This window comes from Schistocerca americana, chromosome 2 (genome assembly GCF_021461395.2).
Source record: "Schistocerca americana isolate TAMUIC-IGC-003095 chromosome 2, iqSchAmer2.1, whole genome shotgun sequence".
In the NCBI taxonomy this organism is placed as follows: domain Eukaryota; kingdom Metazoa; phylum Arthropoda; class Insecta; order Orthoptera; family Acrididae; genus Schistocerca; species Schistocerca americana.
Window position 1 is genome coordinate 154,916,374 of NC_060120.1, and position 27,637 is coordinate 154,944,010.

Genomic DNA, 27,637 nt, shown 5'->3' on the forward strand with positions numbered 1-27,637 from the left:
AAACTGAGTAAAGTGAAAGTGATTTTTAAAAATTTGGATTCGCGAGTGAAATGCGACACGCAACTGAGTAATAGAATAATGAAAGTGTTACGTGTGTATGTGGACGACGCAATTGGATTAACGACGCATCTGGATTGACGGAGCTGGCACTGAGTCTAGCGGAGCTGCCGGCATCGCGAGAAGCCAGTTTCGTCTCACCATAGTCGTCCGCCGGAGCAGCCGGAGCCGCGCCTGCAGTTGCAGGCCACGCAAACTCACAACAGCCGTCGGAGTGCCGTCTGCAATTCAGCGAGCTGCGTCGCATCAGTAATCCTGGTACGCCGTGTCGGCAACGCCATACGTCGTGCAGAAGGAACTAAGTTAAGTGAAAAGCTGTTAAAAATTTTACTAACCTGCACTAAAAGACTGTCGGAAATGGAACTGCCAGAAGAAACCAAGGTTAAACTTAAATCAGAACCTATGTCTGTTGAAGGAACTGTAAATCGAGACAATGGTTCAAGTGTAAATATGCATGATAATAGTAATGTTGAGCTGAAATATGAAGTATTGTCGCCTGGCAGTAGTGCGAAAAGGGGCGATGACTCACTAACAGTGAACCCTGTAGTAAAGCAGAAAGCAGAAATTGTTAATTTATTGGATGATAGTTTATCTGATGAGCTAAAAACGAAACAGTCATCAGAGATGGTAGAGTTTAAGAAGGAGAAGTCAGATATGACTAATCAATCAGAAGTTTCATTTAGTTTTGATGATTCTGGTATTGGAGCTAGTTTTTCGTCACCTGAGTGTGATAAAAAGCCAGCTAGTGAGCAACCCAAAGATACTGGGGCTATTGATTTAAATGTTATATTACAAGCAATAGCTACCAGTAATGCTGAATTAAAGTCTGAAATAACTGAGGTCAAAAGCAGTAATGCAAAAATGTCAGCCAGTAATGCTAGAATGACAGCTGAATTAAAATCTGATATAATTGAGGTAAATAACAGAATTGTGGCCAGCCAAACTAATTTTAATAAACGATTGGAGGAAATGGACAATACCTTCAAGGCTGGTTGCAATAAGTTGAAAGAGGATCTGGACAGTTTGAATTATAAAGTTGATTACAATCATGAGGATATTAAGAAAAAAGTTGCTCAACAATTTTCTGAAATGTATAAAACAGTAAAATCCGAAGTTGCTGAGGTTCGCAGAGACTTCTAAATGGAAGATGCGAAGCTGGAGCACAAGTTAACAGAAAAGATCGAGGCGGAATCTGAACCGTGCTCAGATAGGTTTAAAGATGTTAACATAAAAGTAAACATATGTCAAGCAGAAGTAGACGCAATCAAAACTGATACCACTTCTATAATGCAAAAGGTAGATAATGTTGAAATGAGAGTGGAACATATTTGTACTAACATTGCTAACATTGAGAATAAAGTAGCTTCAGTAACTTCTGGTAATGGTACTATACAAGTTGTAGCTGCAAACGCTGCTTTTATCGGGTGTCGGCAGTTCTTGCGGTTCGATCCAGATAAAAATATCCACCCGCTAGATTTCTGGAACGATTTTGAAGATGTGATTCCACCAACTTGGTCTGAAAGAGAGAAAGTCTCATTTATTAGAAGCCATTTAGCAGGTGACGCCATGCGTTGGTCAGCTGATGTTATGTTGAAGTGTAAATCATTAGCGGAGTTTAAAATAGCTTTCATTAATGAGTATTAATCTAGCAATAAGCAGAATGAAGTGTAGAGAGAATTTTGGAGTGGAAAACGCTTCAATGAAGGCAAGGAAACTATTAAAGAATTTGCTAGGTCATGGATTTCACGTTTGTCACATTTGGCGGAAAAGCTAAAACCGGAAATGATTATACTAGGTCTTGAAGCCAAACTGCCATGGTATTGGCTAACTAGAATTATATCTGCCCCTAGAGACAATCTGGATCGTTTCATTAATATTTGAAACGTGTAGAACGTGTTGCTGCCAATGAGGAGCAAGCACGTTATAACAGAAATGCTAATAACAATAGTAGTAATTTTAGGAACGAGGAAAATTGCAATGTAAACATCAGAACAGTAGGTGTTCGCCATCCTAAGAGAGGTAGGAATTGGAGAAATGATTATCAGAACCAACAATGGCATCCAAATGATAATAATTTTGTTCCAAACAAAATTATGCAGGTAAACAACAGTACGGAAAGCAATGCTGTGCCAGTTAACTATAATAAAAATAAAGGAAACAGTAGTAGCCCGAGGCAGGAAAACTAGTTCCCGTCTATGAGGATACTGGCGCTCACCAGGCGGCTACTTTTCCTAAGCCAGTAGTTACGGGAATTGGTAAGACAGATCAGAATACTCAGACTGAATATGTGGATGAAGAGTCGGTAGCACCCAAGAATACAACAGAAATATTAGATCACTCACAGTATTTCATAGATACCGTGTTAGAGGCGCTTTCTAAGTGGGAAGAGAAAGAGAAGGCGCAGCAGTGTAACGATAGGGAGGAGCTACAAAATACTGAATTGTCAGGTGAAGAAGCAGAAGAAATTCATGCTTATATTTACGATGAGGATGATGTGCTCTTATCTAAAGTGCCTGTGCAGGATGTTGATAATGTACTAATAGATTTAGGACAGGAGATAAGTGAAAATGTAGAGGGTAACCTGTTGTGGGCCGATGAACCCAGTAGCTGTGACCAGTTGTCACTTGAGAAGGAACCCGACGATAATGGTGAAAGTGGTTTAGCTGTAACTAGTGTTATGCCCGGTCTGGAGGCGCAGAATCGCTCAGACTACAGTAATTTGGGTCATGTTCAGTAAACTAAATGTAATGAAGTCGTGCGGTGTCTCGATTTGAAATTAATAGACCGACTGGAAAAGGCAGTTGAAAGTATAATTCAGGAAACCCCTACACACTTTGACCTAAATGTAATGAAGACAGATGTAGATCTCTTTAGTTGGAGACAAATCCAAAAGGAACTATTGGATGAGTTTCATTAACCACCTGTACAACCTAGAATAAGCCAATCTATAATAATAGTGAATATGTTGGGCATCAATCTACGTTGTCTCTTAGACAGTGGAGGTGAGGTGAGTGCGATATCTCAGTCCTTCTTTGTTGCATTACCTGGTAAAGACAAGCTTACAGTAATGAGGGTATCAGGACTAAGAATAATTGGTGCTACTGGCAAGGTGTCAAAAACGGTAAAGCAAGAAGCTTTGCTGCCCTTTAACATTAATGGAAATTTAATTGATCATCCATTTTTAATTGTAAATAATCTCAGTATTGAGGTCTTAATTGGCACAGATTTCTTGTCGAAATATCAGAGTGTTGTTGACATTCAAAGAAACCAGTTAAAGATTGTCTTGCCAATAACCGGAGTAATTACAGTACCTTTTAGTGATAAACATGTAGTAGCTAATGATGAAACTTGGGAGCTGCCTATACGAGTTCTGAAAAATAGGGTCATTGGGACGAAGGTGTTAATCTTAGTAAAAATAATCTGAACACAGAAGAAGAAGAAGCAATTATTTTGGACAAAATAGAAGCTAAATTGCAGGAAATCGAAAAAATTTCAGCTAATCAGAAGGAAGAACTGAGACAGGTTTTAAAAAGGCATCATAAGGTATTTTCAGATCGACCTGGGGTGGTCAAAGGTTATGAATGTCAATTAAAGGTGAAACCCGGCCAAGTGTTTTTCAGGAAGCCATACCAAATACTTGTAGCTGGGAAGGAGGCGGTTCGAAAGGAGATACAGAGAATGCTGGAGTAGGGTGTGATTGAAAAAGCGGTCAGTGAGTACAATAATCCTCTTGCTGTTGTACCAAAAAGAGACGGGAGTGTCAGATTGGTCTTGGACGCTCGTTGGTTGAATGAAATAGTGGTTAGGGAAAGTGATAGACCGCAGAACATAGACAAGTTATTGCAAAAGTTCCGGGAGTAAAATTCTTAACTTCTATGAACATCACGTGTGGATATTGGAATTTGCCACTGGCGGAAAGTTCAAGGAAGTACACAGCTTTCTTGTACGAAGGAGTTTGTTACCGATACCGTGTGGTACCTTTCGGACTTAATATCTCTGTTTGTGCCTTCGTACGTGTGATGTGCCATGTTTTAGGACCAGCCTTAAGAAATATAATAACAGTCTACGTAGATGATCTGTTAATAGCAACTCCTACCTGGGAAGAACAAATAGCTTTGTTAGAGGAAGTGTTAGAGGCTATTGAGAGAGGTGGCATGAAACTAAAGATTGAAAAGACAGAGTGCGTTAAAGAGGAAATAGGTTTCTTGGGATATATGATAAGTGGAAAGGGTATTCTGCCTGATCCAGGCAAGTTAGCAGTCATTGAAAAATTTGAAGCTCCCAGAAACAGGAAGCAGTTGAGATCGATGTTCGGTCTGTTCGGCTTCTATAGGCGTTTTGTTAGTGATCAGGCTTTTAATGCTTCCTGTCTTCACCTCCTGCTGAAAAAGAGTACCCCTTGGGTTTGGACAGCAGAATGTCAACAGGCGTTCGAGGTGCTTAAACAATCTTTAATTAATAGTCCTATTTTACATCATCCTGGTTTTGAAAAACCATTCTGCATGTCTGTTGATGCTAGTGGCTATGGTATAGCTGTTGGAGGTATTCCAAGTAGAAATCGAAAACGAACAAGAAGTGCACAAGACTATAGCTTTCGCAAGTCGATCATTACAGGTAGCAGAGAGAAATTATGGCATCTCAGAACTGGAAGCATTGGCAATTGTATTTGGGGTACAGAAGTTTGAGCAGTATCTATTAGGTCACAAGATAATTGTTTACAGTGACCATAATGCGTTGACCTATTTAAAGACCTGTAAGTTGAGGTATGCTCGTTTGGTAAGATGGTCATTATATCTCCAGCAGTTTGACCTTGAGGTCAGATTATTCAAGGGAATGACAATCTGGTAGCTGACGGGTTATCTAGAAGTGCGGAGCTCTGTGATGACGCGGGAATTACAGCAACAGACCTAAATGAAGTTCGAATGTTTCCATTGCACGAAGTAAAGGAAGAAAGTGCATTAAAGAGAGTAATTAAGAACTTGAGACGTGAGCAGAACGCAGATGACCAACTGAATTTAGTGAAGAGCTATTTAGGAAATGCGAACTAATCTAAGGTTTCGCAATACTATTGTCTGCATAAAGGTATACTGTTTAGGAGGAAAACGGTAGGTGTTTCTGAGTGGAAGCTGTGCTTTCCCTCACAACATGTAGACTTACTAATCGACTATGTACACCTGAGGTATGGGCACTACAGTGCAAAGAAGTGCATTGCAAAATTAAAAGAGAAGGTTGTGTTTGACAACATGTACCGCCGTGTGGCCAAGCGTCTAGCATCTTGTGTAGTGTGCTAGAAAGTACGTGTCGCTAACACCAGAATACAAGGGGGTATGCATTCAGTAGAGCCAACTGAAACCCTAGAATTACTGGCCTGTGATTTGTTTGGCCCTCTTCCTGTTTCGAGAGGGGGTTGCACCCATGTTTTTGTTGTTGTGGATGGATTCAGTAAATATGTTAAGCTATACCCAATTAAAAGAGCAAATGCAAAAACATTGGTAGAAAAATTGGAAAAGGATTTCTTCATGAACGTTGGCGTTCCGAAGAATTTGCTGTCAGACAATGGGCCTCAGTTTACTTCTGATAGATTTAAAGAATGTCTGGCTAAGGCCGGAGTGAAACATCTGAAAATATCTGCGTATTTCCCCCAGGAAATATGAGTGAACGTATTATGAGAGAACTGAATAGGCTTTGCAGGACTTATTGTGCTCGGAAACACTCAAGTTGGGCAGAGCACATTAAGTATTCTGAGAATGTAATTAACAACTTAAGGCATGATGCAACTGGTTTTAGGCCTTGCGAATTAATGTTTGGCCAAGAACCGCACAATGTGATTGCAGATATGGTGGAATTCCCTATTCTAACGCAAATATCCACAGACGAGAAGAAGTTAAAGGCTAGGGCAAATATAAGAAAAAGAACATTGGAAAGGAAGAAGCGTCATGACGCAAAAGTTGTACCCACCAGTTTCGAAATAGGTCAGTTAGTCCTTGTCAAAACCAAGGAAAAATTAACGAAAATAAATGCAGAAACAAAGAAATTCATGTTCGTATACCAAGGACCTTTCAGAATTATAGGAAAACCACATGCCAATGCATATAGGCTAGAGTATCCTAAGAGTAAAAAGCTATTAGGTCTCAGGAACGTGATCGACCTAAAGAAGTTCACAGCTAGTGAATGAATGCTGTAGGGAGGAGGTTGTTCTGTATCCTCTACACAGTGTGGCAGCTGTGCAGTCCCAGCTGTGTGAGATCTTCTTTCCTTTTCAGGTCTCACTCACTCTTCATCTTTCCTATCCACTAAAGTTTCGACACCTTCTTTGTAATAAAAAAATTGTCCGTCATGGCTATCAAGCCATGAGTTCTGTAACCATTCTGTCCACCGATTAGTGAAGAAAAATACCTAATGTGACAAACCTAATAGTGACAAACAAGAGAGAATTATGATGTAATTAAGATACAAGTGTATTTGAGTAACAAGTATGTATAGAACCCTGTTAATATTGTAAGTACAAAATGTTGTTTTATTGGAAATGGTCCCACAATAATATTTTAAAAAGATGTACAAATTCGTGTTCAAGCAGGATCTGAAGTGGCAGTGAAACCTAGTGTACGCATTAGAGCTAACTAAATAATAATAACAGAGATTGCTTAGTGTTATGAAAAATATGCAGACAAGTTGTAAGAATAAACTCACCTTGTGTAGCAAGGAATGGCAGTATAATAGAATTGAGTAGTGTTAGTGGTTGAGACGTGAAGGACACGTCCCTGAAGTATTTATAAGGTTGGAGCTGGCCATTATTTTGGTGTAGTGTGTACAGGACACACCTACATGTATTGAGGTTATGAGTTGGAGGCGTGAATGCGACCATAGGTACCTTATGTTAGATGAGACAGAGCAGCTCATGGTGTCCTATAGGTTTAAGGAATTTAGCATTACGCTCGTCCATAATTACTTGATGCACTTTAGTGGTAGGTCGAGATAGACTACCTGTGGTTTCAGCGTCCAATCGAGTGGAAATGGATTGCCACGTGAGCAAACTGATCAGCTGCAATACACTATAGATATGAAATGAATGTGCTATCCTGCGCTTTAAATGTTAATAGAGTGAGTATTACTGAAGTTCATACACTAGCAAAGTAAATAAGTAACATAATGAGAGATGTGAAACATTATTGATAGCTCAGCATAAATACACTTCCATGAAGTAAGTACATAATTGCAGATGTGGAACTGACACAGCAGCAGAGGACCAATAAGTGGATTTAGTAGTCAAGTAAACGTAGTGTGTTTTGAACACTCAGAACTGTACTATTACCACAAGTTACTCACATGTACAAAGAAGCTGAGGAGACAACTACTAATCAAATATACTCATACTATCTCTAAGAATAAGGTAATCAAAGATGAGTCAGTTAAGTGCTTAAAATACAAATGTATCAGGAATGTACCGAGCATTGGTTCAGTGTTCCGGCCCAGAAATAATAAATTAAAATTAAATAGGATTCATGATTGTATGCCTTGAGCCTAAATTTTCTCTAGTACGTGAATAACGGCGTTTTGAGCCATTTGTTTACCGATTTTATGACAGTTAAGTAACCGCGAGAATAAATTTTAAAAAGTTCTGTTAACTTTGTTCCAGCAAAATACTGAAGGATAAAATGTATATATCCCCATTTTATTGTGACCCACCCTTAGATATTAAGTGAACAGAGTCTGAGGCACTCTTTTTGTTTGTTCTACAGGACAAACCAGATAATGGCAGCCTGGTAGCTGCGTGAAAGCGTGGAGTGACTTGGACACAACTCACAGTGACCCCTCCCCTTTCCCCATGTAATTAGAGTGAACGTGAAGGACGCACACCATAACAACTTCCCCTCCGCTACCCTTGTGAATGGAAGTGTAGGACGCCAGCCAAAGCGGCTACAACCACATGTGTAAAAAAATGATTTGTGAAATTTTCTTTCAGGTTTAGAAAAGACTGCTAAGATATAATCATCTGTTTATGTATCTTGAATAACTGTTATTTTCTCTGAATTTGTGTATGTAAACATGTATTTAATAGATTTAAGATTTTCATAATTTTACATATTTTTATGTGTTTGTTTGTCTAAGGCAATATGTATGCCAAAGTGTTTCATTGACTTTGCTTAAATTTTGAGTAATAGTGTTGCTTAAGAGGCAGTGAACATCCCGCAATTTAAATAATTAATGTAGGTAATCTGTTTTCTTTTAATATTTCTACATGTTTACATCTCAATTGTAATTTTTCATAGGAAGTTAAGCTGTACTCTTGCTTCCCTTTTGGTAATTAATTTTTTTTTTCGTTCATTAACATTGAAAAACAAAAAATTTAAGTAGAGGGTGATGTAGGGAAGCAGCCTACTCACGTCATAGTAAATTCACAGCAGTCTTTCCATTGTGTGCCAGCCAGTCCGCTGTAACTAGCTCTGACGTCGTAAATGTTGCGCAATACTTTAAAAATCAAGTAAATAATCTAAAATGTTTCTAGCATGTCAGGAGTCATACTAAATTAATATGTGTTGAATATCAGTTCAATAACTTTAACCAATTTCGAAATTTGGATGCTTTTCTGTAAAAATCATTGGCGCAACAGAAAAGAGCTAGGGAATTAAAAATTTGTATTTAGATTCCTTTTTCATAATTATTTAATAGAAACAGTACTCTGGATCTCACAAATTAAAATTTTAGTTGAAATTAATGATTTTCTGATTTTTGTCTTAAAAATTGAGGAAGCAAGATAGATTAAGTAGGCTAATAAATAAGGCTAGGATGTTTATATTTAAGGAGAATGGAGATCGGCTATAACAATAAGGATGTGAGACGTTTCATTTGAATACCTATAAAACTATAGCGATAGCGTATCTCCAAAGGGCCAGTTCAGAGCTCGTCTACTGCGTGCAGTGTAATTAAATTAGTTCTCTCGCCCAAAATATTTAACTTAGCCAGGTCAAACTTTTATTATGATTACTTACCTGTGTGTTGAATGCACATTTAAATTGAGAGCTTCATCGGCCATCAGCAAAAGAAGCTATGAAACTTCCTGGCGGATTAAAACTGTGAGTACCGGGCGTGAGTCGTGCTTCGGTAGCTCAGACGGTAGAGCACTTGCCCAAGAAAGGTAAAGGTCCCAAGTTCGAGTCTCGGTCGGGCACACAGTTTTAATCTGCCAGGAAGTTTCATATCAGCGCACACTCCGCTGCAGAGTGAAAATCTCATTCTGAAAAGAAGCTATTATTTATTTGGTAACTTAATGTGATGCATTACTAGCCCAGCGGCTAGTCGGGAGAGCCGATTTGATCAGGCGTTCCCTTAGCCGTCCGCACCGCGGCTTTATATATAAGAACGCTGCGCGAGGAAGCAATGCGCCAGTTCTCTCCAGACGCTGAATAGCACGCCATCTGTGTCGGGAGTCGCGTCGCGTCGATATCATTGCTACAAACAGCCTCGGATGCCGTATTAAGTTACTCGAGATACGTGTAACCATAAAATAGTTTTCGAGTGAAGTGTTAATTCTGGGTTGACTTTAATTATCGATCTTCAGTTTGCATATTGTCGTATTTTCACGTGCCGAAGCGGGACAGACATACTACCATTAATTTAGCGTGGCGTTTGATGAACATTATCATCAAATTATTGAGAGCATTCATTTAAATATTTAATTTGGACATTTATAGTGGCATCAGCGCATTAGACCCTGAACTGCTCTGTTAGTTAGATTGTGTGGATTCTTTTGTTTTCATCTGTGACTTTCAGAATACAGGACGTTTTTTCACGACTGTTTTTGATTATAAATCCCAGACAATCTCCTAATTCCTCAGAGCTATAAGCTGTAACTATAAGTGTATTCTCAGATGAAGTGGGCACTAGGAATTCTAATTACAGGCTTCACGTTTTGCTAATCACTTTCCGGTTGCCAATATTGGAGTTAGAGAGCCAGTGTTGAGAACGGCGAAAGACAGCATAAATAACATTCTAAATAATAGGAACTGTTTTCACATTTTAAAAACCAAACATTTATATAAACAACATAAAATTGATAAAAATAGCCATCCGCCGCCCCACAGTGTGTAGAATATATGAGTCTGGTCATATACCATCTGACCTTCGGAAAAGCCTCATCCACACAATTCCGAAGACGGCAAGAGCTGACAAGTGCGAGAATTACCGCACGATCAGCTTAACAGCTCTTGCATCGAAGCTGCTTACAAGAATAATATACAGAAGAATGGAAAACAAAATCGAGAATGCGCTAGGTGACGATCAGTTTGGCTTTAGGAAAAGGAAAGGGACGAGAGAGGCAATTCTGACGTTACGGCTAATAATGGAAGCAAGGCTAAAGAAAAATCAAAACACTTTCATAGGATTTGTCGACCTGGAAAAAGCGTTCGACAATATAAAATGGTGCAAGGTGTTCGGGATTCTGAAAAAAGGAGGGGTAAGCTATAGGGAGAGACGGGTCATATACAATATGTACAACAACCACGAGGGAATAATAAGAGTGGACGATCAAGAACGAAGTGCTCGTATTAAGAAGGGTGTAAGACAAGGCTGTAGCCTTTCGCCCCTACTCTTCAATCTGAGCATCGAGGAAGCAATGATGGAAATAAAAGAAAGGTTCAGGAGTGGAATTAAAATACAAGGTGAAACGATATTAATGATACGATTCGCTGATGACATTGCTATCCTGAGTGAAAGTGAAGAAGAATTAAATGATCTGCTGCGCGGAATGAACAGTGTAATGAGTACACAGTATGGTTTAAGAGTAAATCAGAGAAAGACGAAGGTAATGAGAAGTAGTAGAAATGAGAACAGCGAGAAACTTAAAATTAGGATTGATGGTAACGAAGTCAATGATGTTAAGGAATTCTGCTACCTAGGCAGTAAAATAACCAATGACGGATGGAGCAAGGAGGACATCAAAAGCAGACTCGCTATGGCAAAAAAGGAATTTCTGGCCAAGAGAAGTCTACTAATATCAAATACTGCCCTTAATTTGAGGAAGAAATTTCTGAGGATGTACGTCTGGAGTACAGCATTGTATGGAAGTGAAACATGGACTTTGGGAAAACCGGAACAGAATAGAATCGAAGCATTTGAGATGTGGTACTATAGACGAATGTTGAAAACTAGGTGGACTGATAAGGTAAGGAATAAGGAGGTTCTATGCAGAATCGGAGAGGAAAGGAATATGTGGAAAACACTGATAAGGAGAAGAGACATGATGATAGGACATCTGCTAAGACATGAGGGAACGACTTCCATGGTACTAGAGGGAGCTGTAGAGGGCAAAAACTGTAGAGAAAGACAGAGATTGGAATACGTCAACAAATAAATGAGGACTTAGGTTGCAAGTGCTACTCTGAGATGAAGAGGTTAGCACAGGAAAGGAATTCGTGGCGGGCCGCATCAAACCAGTCAGTAGACTGATGACCAAAAAAAAATAATAATAATAGAGGCATGAGGTGTGAAAAATCTAATTTTACCCTGCATTGGGCGCTGTACGAAGTTTGGTACAAGGACTGAACAATGTCTATCGACAAGTGCTGCCTAACAACGAAGCCTATTGACAAGTGCAGCCTGACCTGTAAGTTAGATCAGTAGCATCGGTACGTGAAACACTTGCATCTGTTTGTACTGTTGTAGAACAGTTAAGTAGTAACATTTGTGTCATATATGTCATTTGTTCCGTAGAAACACTGGAACACGTGAGGCAATACTGACATTACGACTTATCTCAGAAGAAAGATCAAGGAAAGGCAAACCTACGTTTCTAGCATTTGTAGACTTAGAGAAAGCTTTTGACAATGTTGACAGGAATACTCTCTTTCAAATTCTAAAGGTGGCAGGGGTAAAATACAGGGAGCGAAAGGCTATTTACAATTTGTACAGAAACCAGATGGCAGTTATAAGAGTCGAGGGACATGAAAGGGAAGCTGTGGTTGGGAAGGGAGTAAGACAGGGTTGTAGCCTCTCCCCGATGTTGTTCAATCTGTATATTGAGCAAGCAGTAAAGGAAATAAAAGAAAAATTCGGAGTAGGTATTAAAATTCATGGAGAAGAAATAAAATCTTTGAGGTTCGCCGATGACATTGTAATTCTTTCAGAGACAGCAAAGGACTTGGAAGAGCAGTTGAATGGAATGGACAGTGTCTTGAAAGGAGGATATAAGATGAACATCAACAAAAGCAAAACAAGGATAATGGAATGTAGTCTAATTAAGTCGGGTGATGCTGAGGGAATTAGATTAGGAAATGAGACACTTAAAGTAGTAAAGGAGTTTTGCTATTTGGGGAGCAAAATAACCGATGATGGTCGAAGTAGAGAGGATATAAAATGTAGACTGGCAATGGCAAGGAAGGCCTTTCTGAAGAAGAGGAATTTGTTAACGTCGAGTATAGATTTAAGTGTTAGGAAGTCATTTCTGAATGTGGAGTGTAGGCATGTATGGAAGTGAAACATGGACGATAAATAGTTAGGACAACAAGAGAATAGAAGCTTTCGAAATGTGGTGCTACAGAAGTATGCCGAAGATTAGATGCGTAGATCACATAACTAATGAGGAAGTATTGAATAGGACTGGGGAGAAGAGAAGTTTGTGGCACAACTTTACCAGAAGAAGGGATCGGTTGGTAGGACATGTTCTGAGGCATCAAGGGACCACCAATTTAGTATTGGAGGGCAGCGTGGACGGTAAAAATCGTAGAGGGAGACCAAGATATGAATACACTAAGCAGATTCAGAAGGATGTAGGTTGCAGTAGGTACTGGGAGATGAAAAAGCTTGCACAGGATAGAGCAGCATGGAGAGCTGCATCAAACCAGTCTCAGGACTGAAGACCACAACAACAACGTGTCATTTGTTCACGATATCTTCATGTTTTTGCATAAATAATACAGACAATATCATTTTGGATCATACTGAATTTTCTTTTACGATTAGAGACCGTTAGTTATACTTACATATTACGATAAGTGGTTATCATGCCTTTTGTAATCGAAATTTTGTATTTGATAAATAATTTTATTTGGTACAAAGATATTATTTTCGTGAAATATAAATTTTTACTCTTTGTAGATGGCTGTCTCTCATTGTCTTAGACTTCTTTGTGTTTATACTTCATATCTGGTGCATTACACAGTTGTATTTGGTATTACGAAAATATGCTATACATGTGACACAGCGCATTAAACACCACGTCAAATGGTACCATTTTAAAATGGTTTATTGTGCTAAGGTGTTGGAAAATGTAACGCTGGTGTGCAGTCATGCTACCCTAGGTGTATCCTCGATGCTACCCATACTAACTCACGGGAACTGTCTACTTCAATTTCGTTACAAGATAAACGACTAAAACGACTTTTAACAGCGACAAACACTCCACCGCCTGTTGTGTTTAGCCTATCGTTTCTGAAAATCGTTAGGTCCTTCGCAAAAATTTCAGCTGAGCTTATCTCCGGCTTTAGCCAGTTTTCAGTGCCTATAACGATTTCCGCATCTGTGCCTTTTATTAGCAATTGGAGCTCTGGTACTTTCCCACCATAGCTACGACAATTTATAGCTGTTATACAGATGATTAATAGAGCTACGTTCTTACTGTGTTCGAGCTGCACCCTTTGATACTTAAACCCTTTTCGTGTTTGCCCGAGACCTTCTAACCTAGTCCACTCCATACAGCCCCTGTTACCCGTTAACTCCCTCCTGGGTGTAGTGGTCCCTGATCTTTTTAGCGGAACCCGAAATCATACCACCCTATTGCGCAAGTCGAGTAATCTGCAGCCTACACGTCGCAGAACTGTCTATGCTTCTGATTCAGACCATCCACTCGCCTCTGTAACAGAGGTCCGCGATAGGTCCCGTCGACCATGCTGCAAATGTTGAGCTCTGCTTTCATCTTGCAAGCAAGACTAGCAGCCTCTAACACTTCTAACAGTCGTTCAAACCCAGAGAAAATCTCATCTCTTCCACAAAGACACACATCATCACTACCGACATGAGCCACTACCTGCAGATGGCTGCACCATGTGCTCTTCATGACATCTGGAAGGACCCATTTCACATCTGGAATGACTCCATCCGGTATGCACACGTAGAGCACATTGCCTTTCTTCCCCTTCTTGGCAGCTCGGATCTTGTAAGCTGAGAGTTTTCCTCTGAAACAGGACAAGGGACTTCATCTGACAGAAGGACAGTGGCAGCACCCGGAACCTGTTCGTCAAACTAACAACGAAGGCTTATGTGCAGCCCCCTTGGAAGTCTTTCACCACCTGCCACGCCCTGAGGGTACCTCCCACTTGACCACGGATGAGGGATCAATCTTAGTGCAAGCAGTAACTGGACTGGCCGCCAGTGTCGATCGATGGCGGACTCAGAGTTGCTGGACATCCGTTAGATCCCCACAGCCGGACCATGACAATGATGCCCATCCATTCGAGCTTCAATATGTGTAACCCAAGACATCACAGCCTGGAGCTGAGAGCGAAGTGTCATCAACTTCGCTCCCATCCGCACACAGAAATCACAACCCCTACCCGTACTAAACCCCACGAAGAACTAAACTTCACAGACAGACGAGTGACTATGGACGTGCGCTATAGGACTCTACTGTAGACACTGACGAAAACGCCAGAACTGTGTCTAATAAATTAGATCAATACGCAGAGATTGAAAAACTGAACTACCAAATCACTCAGGCGACACAAATAATTCACTCCTGATTAGGAACTTTTAATACGTCACAAAATCGGTTTACCTTCCGACACACACGAAAACGCGAGATCTAAGTCCATTCAGTATTAAATTAACAGAAACTCAAGAAACTAAACATCCAAAGCGCACAGATGAAGATATGCAGTTCGTTCCTGGTTAGCGAGCCTTAAAATGTCACGAAATTGGCTATTTTCCTGTTGTTACTAGTACCTCGGCTGGCTGCTGCTGCGTGAATAGCTATCGCCCGGTCCCATCTTCTTGAGAGTATTTTCTGTACACTCCTTTCATAGACGATTCAGCGTAGAAAGTCAGCCTAATTTTCAACATTCTTTTACAACACCAAATCTCTAATTCTTCGATTTCCATCTGTTTCCGTTTTTCCACGGTCACCATTCCACTATTATATGATACTGTGCTCCGAGCGTACATTTTCAGAAACTTCTTCTTCTAATTAAGTCTGTATTTGATAGTAGTACGTAAAGTGAACGTGAATAAAACTGCAAACAGCTGTTATGTAATGATTTATACAGGACCGGGTTAACGGTGTTAAAGCAGCATCTTCAGCTGCTTAGTAGTGTCACAGAGATTGGCGCACGGAGACGCCTCAGGTATGATCTTTGTGACACTGCTAACCACCTGAATATGCTGCTTTGCCGTAGCTAAATTGGTCGTAAAATCTTCACTTAACAGCTGTTTGTGGTTTTATTCAACCTCAGTTGTCCATGAATTTCGAAGGCTGTGGTTGCTCAATTACAAAGTTGTATATGGTCCTGATAGATTTATCTTGGCCGAAATGCCGTTTATGCCAGTACTGGTCTGCGTCGTGAGTTGTTTTACTGTCTAGGTAACGGAATTCCTAAACTTCATCTAGTTCGTGATCCCAGTTCTGATGTTAAATTTCTCGCTGTTCTCATTTCTACTGTATCTAATTCCTTCCACCTCTGATCTCAGACTATATCGTCGACCATTAGACTGTTCATTCCATTCGACAGATCCTGTATTTCTTCTTCACTTTAACAGAGGGTAATAATGTCATCAGCGAATCTTATCACTGGTATTCATTTCATCTTGAATTTCAATCCGACTCTTGCATTTTATTATACTTCCGTCTTTACTTCTTCGATGAATAGAATGAACAGTGGTGGTGAAGGAATATATCGCAGTCTTAAACTTCTTTTAAAACGAGCACTTTGTTGGTGGTCTTCCATTCTTGTTGCTCCCGTTGGCTGTTGTATACGGAACATATCACCAGTCTTTTCCATTGCTTACACCCATTTTTATCATATTCCAGTATAAGACATTATCGACGTTTTTTCCAGGTCGACAAATCTTATGAACGAGTGTTCTTTTTTTCCTTGCTTCCACTATCAAAGGCAAAGTTATAACTGCCTTTCTGTTGCCTTTACTTTTCAATAGCTAAACTGATCGTCGTCTAACATATTCTGATTTTTATTTTCTATTCTCCTGTATGTTAGTGTTGCTGGCAACTGTCAATCTGATTGTGCAACAATTTTCGCAGTTGTCGGCACTTGCAGTCTTCGGAATTGTGTGGATGACGTTTTTCTGAAAATCAGACAGTATATAGTCAGACTCATACATTGGACACACCATCGTGAATAGTTGCTTTGTTGTCACTTCCACCAGTTAATTTAGAAATTGTGGTGAAATGTTATGTAACCTGTTCCCTCTTACTTGTTCTTGTGAATTCCCGTGTCCTTAATTTTTCTGAAGACTGTTTTGACTTTTCTATATGCTTACTCAGACAATAGTACAATATTTCTTTTTTATTTCTTCACATTTTTTCGCACACATTTCGCCCTCGGGCCCCTTCCTATTTATTTAATTTCTATGTGATTGGATTTCCGTGTTAACGAATGAATGTATGTTAACGAAGTGGTATAGAAGATTCACTTGCACTCGGTCGGGGGACAACAACTATTTTTAAGGTTCTTTTGTAACTGATTGTGATACTAATGCACTATACTTACAAGATAATGACAGTTTGAGTTACTAGACGATATTAGTTGTAACTGACGTACCGATGACTGACAGTCATTGAATTCAACACCAAACAAAACAAAAATTACTTAAGTCCAATTTTCAGAACTTTAAATGTCTTGTTTTTCCCACGCTCACTGATACGAAACAAATGTAAAATTAATTATATCTCATTTTTACGTAATGTATCTATAAAAAAGAACAGAGACTGATCTAACGACCAGAGAATGGTCAATATATGATAAAGCAGCAGAGCAGTGAATAAGCAGGTCAATTTACAAATACCCAAGAATCTCAGCCATCGGACAACGAACTGTATTTATGTCTTTATCCCTGCTATAGCACAACGTAATGCATCAAGTTTGCATCCATTTGGAAAGATTCTTCTGTAGAAACCTGGGAAGAAATTTCGAGCGTCAATTTCAATTACTTAAATCCGCAAAAACCCATATTACTTTGAATCTTTCGCAACAAACACCAGAAGAACATACAACACGAAAAATATGTTATGAAACAGCTAAATAACCTCGGATTTGGAAATGAGAATGTCGTAACATGACGTTTAATTGAATGTAAACACATTTTACGTGATTGACAGTTGTCAAAATCAAACTTTCCGGCAGTAGCGTTCCTTGCACCAATAGCGAGCCAGTAGTTTTGCTATGATTGGTCGGCGCCCGAAGTCTAACGGCTGCCGGCGTAATTTACGCTGGATGACGTACACCACAACACACACACGTAAATGCTCCCGATAAAAACTCTCCACACATATCCTATGAAAATACCCCCTCCAAACGAACAGGTAAAAACACATGCAATAACAGCTACAGTAAAATAAAGGATAAAGACAGACAGAGAAATAGCAATAATTACTGTATATGGTAATCAACAATGTCAACACTAACTGAAATACGCTTCACTAAAATTACGTTTATTTCTAAGGAAAGCATGTATGAAGGAAGATTGGTTACAAAAGAGAAAGAAATTTCATTTAAAACTTTGAGTCTTTACAGGGTGTGTGCGGGTAGCGTTGCAGTTTATATTTTTCTAACCGATGCGTCGAAAGGTCTATGGCAGTTTGCTGTTGCTGACGGCGTAATTAATGCGGCTTCATCAGTCTTGGAATTGACACGGAAACATCATCCAGCTACGAATGCGTTTCTCCAGGCGGTTATTCATTTCTTCGTCGAATTTCTTACGTCATAGGCCGGTAGGACGTAGTTGTTTATAACTCCACGTCGGTATATGTGTGATCATAGTGTTCATTACATACACGTTTCTGTTTCTAATGTCCCGTACACAACTTCAGGACAGCATAAAATGCGATTCCACTGCATACTTTCTGATCGACTTTGCTGTCCAACTGCAACTATCGATATCCCTATCGCATCACAGTTCACACAACAGTGCATAAAAGATATACACACAGGCGAAATGAATCAGAAGAAAACAAATCAGAGAAAAAAAAATATCTCCCATAAGTAGCAATATCTTGCAAACCTGTTTGGAATATTTTTTTTCTTAAAGTTTCAAAGTTCCGTTAGAAATCATACATCATTCAGCAAGAAGTTCTAAAACATATAATTGAGAGTAGGTTGCCCTTTAGTCGAACCACCGTTTCCCAAGTATATTTTCTCAACAACTAATCTAGGTCCTCTGAGACATGCTTATATTAATGTGACATTTGTCTCCCGCCACATTTCTTACGCTCCAAAATTGACTGTGTCTTAGGATGCGGCTAATCAGTAGACACGCTCGTCTAACCAAGTTGTGTCACATACCGTTCACGCTCCAGTTCGTGTAATTACTGCATAAGTTAATCGATCTAATCGTCTGTTCCTGAGAATTCTTCTGTAGCGCAATGTTTCAAAGAATTCACAAGAAAATATCAAACATAGATAACCTATTATTTCTTATTCATTTGATTATGAACTGCTACTTCTTTGGTTGTTGGAAACATCTTGCGGGAGGACATTTGAATACATTTCCAAAACGTACCGTTCGCAGTAATATGTAGACAAGATAATCATATATTGTGCAGTAAAGAGAAGAACCCTCAAGGAAGTGACTATTTTTTGTGTAAAACTGGTAGCTACAACGTAAAATTTATTATTCCTTATGAGTAATGATGTTTTTACGCACAATAATGAAAAGGTGTGGTTAAAAATACTGTTCTAATGTATAATAAAGAAATAATTGGAGAGTACCGAGAATCTCATTCATCGAACGACGAATTACATCTGTATCTCTATTCATGCCATGCCACACACACACATGGACCATTCATAAAACATTAATTCATTTGTTCGTGTTCTTCTTCTAGGTATATTACCGTACTTCCAGTAAATGAATCCATTAAAGTTAAGAGTCGAATGAGAATTCATAAGTTGGAAATTTTATGGACCACTCTACAGCTTGCAAATATGTTCGCTTCCTGTCATACAAAACACGAATCTCGACAAATGAAATAATTTTGACTGTAGACCTGTCACTATGTGAAAACGATACATTCTTGAGTACGTCGAAGGCGAAAAACAAGCTTAATCGCTCACTTAGGTACTCCATTGACGATGTCCGCGGCAACGAATCGCTTATAATAAAGTAGTGTTGCGGAACCGAGCTGGTCGTAAGTATTAGGAGTACAATGTTTCTGAGAATGCTTTGACAAAAAAGATAGTGAAACGCTTCACTGAAGCAATAGTGAAAAATCGCAAATACCATACTCTACCGCCTTCATAGTACGGTAAAATTTCTAAAAAGTGGCTCGTAACCAGAAAAGAAATAAAATTCCGCTTCCTAGTCGTGTGATAGCGCTACTTCACGGACTAACGTAAGGAGGTTTCGATTTTCACTTCCAGTATAATAGGGTTAGAGTTTTCACAGAGATAGCAAACAGACAACTGCAGTATCGGTTCGGAAACGTACCCTGTACGAGGGCTGAATTGATGCTTCTCAATCAGCATTCATGCCGGCAGGGAATGTTGGACCGTTATTTCCCCGCTGTCGGTCCATCACGAAGACTGCTATTGAAGGGCGAACTGAATTCCAAGTGCAAGCGGAATGTCAAATGCCGAACTGAAGGAGAAGATGCAGTTTGTCTGTGGTGAGCATGGTCATCTTTTGTGACTTTGGTCACATTTGCAGTTCATTAGATAGTTGTAGGGGAAGAATATTCAAGAGTCCTCGTAATGTCTCAATTTTATTTGTCAAGGCAGTCTACAGGGTGATTATTATGAATGTCGAGAAAACCCCGAAGTGACGTAGATGACGCTGAGACATGTAATTTTATATAAGATGCATGGGACCGGAAATGTCGAGAAATACCTCAAAAGCGGACGACAAATGTAGAGCATTGCACATCACCAGAGTACGTACCTCGGCTCACGTGCAGCGGTTGAACTTATCGGCCTGTAGCACCTAATCATCCCATCGCAAGTCAATAATCACGTCGGTGTGGCTACGGGCTACGTGCGCAACTTTGACACGTGGGGCTTAGGGTTAACGTCTTGTCTCTGGAAGACAAAATATATATATACTGCGTTAGACAGACAATTATGTGCTGGTAATGAAGTAAGATTTATAATTTTACTTACAAACCTCGCGGAGTCCTATCGTTTATTGCAAAGTACAATACAACGAAAACATACCGTATTGCGTCACAAGTAAATGAGTATAAGCTTCCAAATTATGTCGTTACCAGTAAATGACCTATGTTTTCTGTACTACATAAAGTATGTAAACAAAGAAAGAAGAGGCAAAAGAAATACAAAATAAAAACGGCTATTGCTTGGTGACTGTATGGACAATAATTTTGTAACTTCGTTTACAACAAATTGCATTTAGAAAAATGTTCGAAATGCAAGCATTACATAGATCTATGAGCCCTTAACCCACGCGCTCGTAAATATCAGCGTATTTTGGATCTCTGCTGCATGTGCGGCGACATATGTGATTTGTTGACGTCACATGTTCTACATTTCTTATCCACTTTCCCCATGAGAATCAGCCAGTATAATGATGGAGGTGCTACCCCTTCACGAGTATATTCTTGATTAGTCTTTCCCAGTTCTTAATAATTGTTTGAGGTACAGTAAGAGGAGCATCAGTATACCGCACTCTACTTTCTGTTTACGGCAGTGTTGAGGATGTGTTAGAAGACTATCAGTTTGCTTTTAGGAAAGGTAAAGGTACGAGAGAGTCAATTTTGACTTTGCGGTTGATAATGGAAGCAAGGCTAAAGAAAAATGAAGTCACGTTCATGCGATATATCCACCTGGGAGATAAGTTCGACAGTGTAAAATGGTGCAAGATGTTCTAAATTCTAAGGAATGTAGTGTCAGCTGTAGGGAGAGACAGGTAATACCCAATAAGTACAAGGGCCAAGAGGGAATAATAAAAGTAGCCGACCAAGAATGAAGTGCTCGGATTAGAAACGGTGTAAGACAGAGATGTTGTCCCTCGCCCCTACTGTTCAATCTTACGTCCAAGAAGCAATGATGGAAATAAGAGAAAAGTTCAGGGGTGGAATTAAAACTCAAGTGAAAGGATATCAATGTTACGATTCGTGATGTTGTCACTATCCTGAGTGAAATTGAAGAATAATTACATTACCTGCTGAATGGTATGAACTGTCTAATGAGTACAGAATATGGACTGAGATAAAGTGAACAAAGACGAAAGCAATAAGAAGTAGCAGAAATGAGAACAGGATTGATGGTCACGAAGTCAATGAGGTTAAGGAATTCAACTACCTAGGCAGTAAAATAATCGATTACGGAGGGAGCAATGAGGACGTCAAAAGTAGACTAGCACTGGCAAATAGTTCATTCCTAGCCGAGAGAAGTCTACTAGTATCAAACATAGGCCTTACTTTGAGGAAGAAGTTTCTGATAAAGTACGTTTGTAGCACCGCATTGTATGGTTGTAAAACAAGGGCAATGGGAAAACCGAAACAGAAGAGAATCGGAGCATATGAGATGTGGTGGTACAGACGAATATTGGAAATTATGTTAACTGAGAAGGTAAGGAAAGAGGAGGCTCTGCGCAGAATCGGAGAGAGGAGGGATATTTCGAAACAATGACAAGGAGAAGGGACAAGATGATATACCGTATGTTAAGATCTCAGGGAATGACATCCATGGACAGAGATCGGAATACATCCAGCAAATAATTGAGGACATAGGTTGCAAGTGGTACTTCGAGATGAAGAGGCTGGCCCAGGAGAGGAAATCGTGGCGGGCCGTATCAAACCACTCAGAAGACTGATGACACAAAAAAACAGCAATCAACTAATCCGCTATCTCCCGTATTTGCATTACACTTATTTTAACTGAACGCAATATTGTCCGAACTGCAGCTTGCTGGGATAAGTCTGAAAACAAACGAAAGCGTGACAACGGCCTGCTACGTCGTAACTTAGTAAAGAATGAGAGACATCAACAGATAAATAATCACAATACTTAAACTGCTTCATACTGATAGCTGGTTAGAGCTCCGGTGTAAGCAAATAAACTTTCATCGATGATAAATTTGACTGGCCGATGCAGGGATGGTTCAAATGGCTCTGAGCACTATGGGACTTAACTGCTATGGTCAACAGTCCCCTAGAATTTAGAACTACTTAAACCTAACTAACCTAAGGACATTACACACATCCATGCCCGAGGCAGGATTCGAACCTGCGACCGTAGCGGTCGCGCGGTTCCAGACTGTAGCGCCTAGAACCGCTCGGCCACTACGGCCGGCTCAGTTGTTCACGGAGACTTACTGACTATGGTGAAAACTTGTGTCAATTATAGGTGTCACTCTATACTGAAGAAGTCAATAGACGTTACTGGATGTGCCATAATAATGCGTTGCTTACTTATTGTAGTTGGTTGGTTGGTTTGGGGGATTAAAGGGACCAGACTGCTACGGTCATCGGTCCCACTTGTTGTAGTATTCACTTACAAAGGCACACTTATCAACACCGCACCAGCAAATTAATAAATCACCTAATTACACTTCTTAAATTAAGTCCTAGCATAATCCTTCTTGATGGATCACTGCCTCAGCATGTAGTGGGATTGAGCATCTGCAGCAGGATCCTATAACAGAAGTAGATGGTGCTAACCACGGAAAGTCCATATGTAGCAACACGTTTCTGTATGAACTAATACAGTTTGATGTGTAAGCGTCATTACAAAATCAAGTTGACGTAAAATAAAATAGTGGGTGCCCCACTCAAACTTCCCTGATGTCAAAGATCAGAAAAACCACAGTAGGTACAGCAATGAAAAATGCACCACACTGAAGAGCATGTAAAAGAATTTATTTATTTACCATCAATACACCTCTACACGTGAACCATTTCTATGTAGCACGAAGAATATGGAGTCTATATTCAATTTCTTGTCAACTTATTTGTAACATTTCCTCTGTTATTGTTGCAATCGCATTAGTGATACGATGTAGCAACGTAGGAATATCGTCCACTTTGGTCGCATACACGTGGTCCTTCCACTCGAGGAAATCAAGCGTCGTATTGTCCAGTCAACGTGATGGCCAGGCAATGGGTCCTCCGCATCCGATCCAACGTTTGGGAACCTGCGAATAGCCGTTGACTTATGCGGTGGAGCTCCATGTTGTTGAAAAATGATGTTTGGTAGCAAGTCTTGTATCTGAGGATACACAAACTGCTCAAACACGTCCAGATACGCTGACCCATTGACTGTTTTTTTTCCGCAAAGAAGAACGGTCCAACAGTCCTGTTGTGCATTAGCCTGCACCAGACATTTAATTTATGGCTATCACGAACATGTTCAATGGCACCGTGCGAACCACAATCTGAACATTATACCTATTAGACTTTCCTGATAAATGAAAAGTTTCCTCATCTCAGAATAAACATCTTTCCAGGAAGCTGGGATCCATATCAATACACTGCAGCATATCCGCGGCAATTTGTCGTCGGCGTGGTTTGTCGTTCGGCGTCAGATATTGCAGAGTTTGCACTTTGTAAGCACACATACGAAGATGCTGGTGAACTGCATGATGCAATGTTCATCGAGGTACAGTAAGTTGCCTAGATGTTTCACAAATTGACTTACGTGTGCTTCTGAGATACGTTTGTCTCATGTCCTCAACTGTCTCTTCTGAAACACCGTAATGTGCATCATCAGAATGTTTCAGAACACTTCCTGTGGCCAAAAACTTCCTACACCATTCCTTAATGGTTTTCACATCAGGTGGATCACATTCGTACACAGGACGATAATTTCTTTGCACAGTAATCGGTGATTTTGTTTCGCCGGCCGCGGTGGTCTAGCGGTTCTAGGTGGGCAGTCCGGAACCGCGAGACTGCTACGGTCGCAGGTTCGAGTCCTGCCTTGGGCATGGATGTGTGTGACGTCCTTAGGTTAGTTCGGTTAAAGTAGTTCTAAGTTCTAGGGGACTGATGACCACAGATGTTAAGTCCCATAGTGCTCAGAGGCATTTGATTTTGTTTCTGCAAACCACATTACTGCTTGCGAGGCTGCTGTGGAGTAGCCATTTTCACTTCATGCGACCATGCTGCGCTCTGGCGACGATAAATGGCGCTTATGATGCGGGAATATAAATTCTGTGAGATGCTCTACAATGTGTGGCCTTTTTCATTGCCGTATATACTTTGGTTTTTCTCTCCTGGGTACTTGAAATCAGAGAGGCTTGAGTGGGACACAATCATGTTTTCCATTCTTGGGGAGCTATCAAGACATATTACAAATGTTCCGAGAATTACTAAATAATTATGTAGGGCCACCCAATTCACGTTGGTCTGAAGCAAATGGGGTGCAAGCAGGTGACGTGATTTCTAAGATTGCCACATTGTGGAAGAATGCAGCTAGCAACAACTGGGGTTTGCCTCGATTGATCCCAACTGTCGAGATATTCATGGCGACGCTGGTGAAATAGCGTCTCTAAAGCGTGGCACCGTCTCCGGTGTCTTATAATACGAGGTTTGTCCAGATATTAAGTTCTTATCGATCGCGAAATGGAAACCACTGGGAAAATCAGGTAAAGATTTGCACCGATGTGTTGGGCAGTGTTTCTAGTATGCCTGTCGATCGTGTCGTGTCACTCTTTTCAGTTTTGAGTGAACAGTGAGCACGTAAAGATGTGTAGGGAATAGTGTCTCCCGCCAAGTACGGGGGACTGGTTACAGATTTCGCCTGCGTCATGCAGCCCACATAACGCAGCTGTCGAGCAGTTTCTTCTTCATGCCAATTCTTGACCGCACACTGCAGGGGCAATGAAGACGCTCCTGCACCGTTTCCGATGAGAAGTGTTTGATCATCCACGATACAGTCCCCTGATTCTCATCTCTGCTCACAAAAACCTCTGGCTATGAAGACAAAATTTTTCCACAGACAACAAGCTGCAGACCAGGGCAGATAACTGGCCGAAAGCTCAGGCGGCTGCTTTCTATGACGAGGATACCGGAAAGTTGATACAGCGCTACGACAAAATTCGAAGTTGGAGCGGCGACTATATAGAGAAGTAAGTGGAGGGTGTACCTAACTGTTGCAAATAAAACGTTTGTGGTTTTCACTGTGGTTTCCATTTCGCAACCGATCGGAACTTACTTTTTCGACAAACCTCGTATTATACGGAAGGTAGCAGTGTTTTCGTAGACTACGTTGGAGTGGGTTGTTACGCTACCACTTTTGTGTTGGGCTGCAGGACGTTGCTAAGGAACTAGAATTTATGAAGTGTTGGCATGACGAGAGGATAATATACAGGGTGACCCGGAATACCGTTAAGATTTGAAAATGCGCTATTTCGTGGAGGTAGAGGCGTAAAACTAGGCACGCATGCCTGATATAAGATGAGATTATATTGAAACCAAAAACCATTGAAAAAAACTGGCCAATAGATGGCGCTGGAGAGCAACACGTCACTGACGCCGCATGAGAATCATGTTTAAAATGTCAGCGTGATGGGTGCGAGGTACGCCGACACGTTGCGGAATCGCGTCATCACTTGCCTGACTAGTAAAGACGCGCTAGAAGGCACGACTTCCATGCAGGTTAGCGTTCCTTCCCATGTTGTTACAATTCTGAAAGATATCTTGCGCACGTAGATTGATAAGGATCACATGCTGGGCCGCCACTTCCTTGGTGAGAATAGTCCCCGGTCCTCAGACCGGAACCCGTGTAGTTATTGACTGTGGGGTTACGAGAAGCAGCAAATCTTACCGCGATCTTCAGACCTCAATAGGGATGCTAACACCCGCAGCAATTTTTCCCCATACCTACAGATATGTTGTATAGTGCTGCTCCAAACATTGTCTGCCGACTAAAGGAATTGTTGATGAATGACGGCCGACATGTTGAGTGTTTGTTACATAGAGCATCGTCTTCGTCGAACATCGTTATGTTAGTCATTGATTTTTGATGATCATTTTGTGCACTTCGTTTCGTTTTCAATAAAATCCCATGTTACTTCAAGCGCGTGTGTCAAATTCTAACTCTCTACGTACATTACTCCGTGTAAACAGACTTTTGAGTCACTCTCTACATTAATACTAATGAATTTCAATCGTATACGATAATTATGCAGTATGGTACTTATAGAAACAGATAAACAAGATCAAATACTAATATGATTTTCTCGTAGGCTATCAGGGTATGATCTGACGATCACATTTGTATGTATACTTTTTTGTTAATTAATTTTATATAAGATCCCTCTCAGTTGCCCTTGTAGTGACCGATTTCTGACAATCGATCCTTACAAGTGTACAGTGCTTCATAAACATTCCGTGAAGTGTTAATTTGCATGCAGTGATATAGTTATTCTTTGACTTAGCTTTTGTTAGTTATTCCGTGCTATTAATGTCTACACAATTCATTCATGCGTGTACTGTTCAGTTTTTGCTAAATGTATGTGGGAATAAAGGAATTGTTTTCTCCAACACTCACATTTGGTGACACCCGACGTACTACGTAACATCTACATCTACATCTACATTGATACTCCGCAAGCCACCCAACGGTGTGTGGCGGAGGGCACTTTACGTGCCACTGTCATTACCTCCCTTTCCTGTTCCAGTCGCGTATGGTTCGCGGGAAGAACGACTGTCTGAAAGCCTCCGTGCGCGCTCTAATCTCTCTAATTTTACATTCGTGATCTCCTCGGGAAGTATAAGTAGGGGGAAGCAATATATTCGATACCTCATCCAGAAACGCACCCTCTCGAAACCTGGCGAGCAAGCTACACCGCGATGCAGAGCGCCTCTCTTGCAGAGTCTGCCACTTGAGTTTATTAAACATCTCCGTAACGCTATCACGGTTACCAAACAACCCAGTGACGAAACGCGCCGCTCTTCTCTGGATCCTCTCTATCTCCTCCGTCAACCCGACCTGGTACGGATCCCACACTGATGAGCAATACTCAAGTATAGGTCGAACGAGTGTTTTGTAAGCCACCTCCTTTGTTGATGGACTACATCCGCGTCAGCTTCAGCGTTTAACGAATTTCCGCAACGTTCACGTTTTTAACTTCCGCGCCAGCCGCGTAGCGCTCGTTTCAGCACGATAATAACCGATTCGCCAGTCTCAATTCAACCTGAAGCCAGCAGTGCAATTAACTGGGTGACGATAAAACCTCCACCATCCTGGTTACATAATCCTCTGTTGTGGTTTACCCAGTTAGAAAGCCAGTTCGTCCTCGCACAAATATCGGCGGACGCTAAGTACAACTATGTGGTTGCAGCACTTACAGAAGATCTAGCAGCAGAAGTACAAGATATCCTAGCCGCACCCCCGGGTACCGATTGTTATGCATCCATTAAAAAAGCATTAATAACGCGTATGTCACAATCAGAGGCAAAACGGCT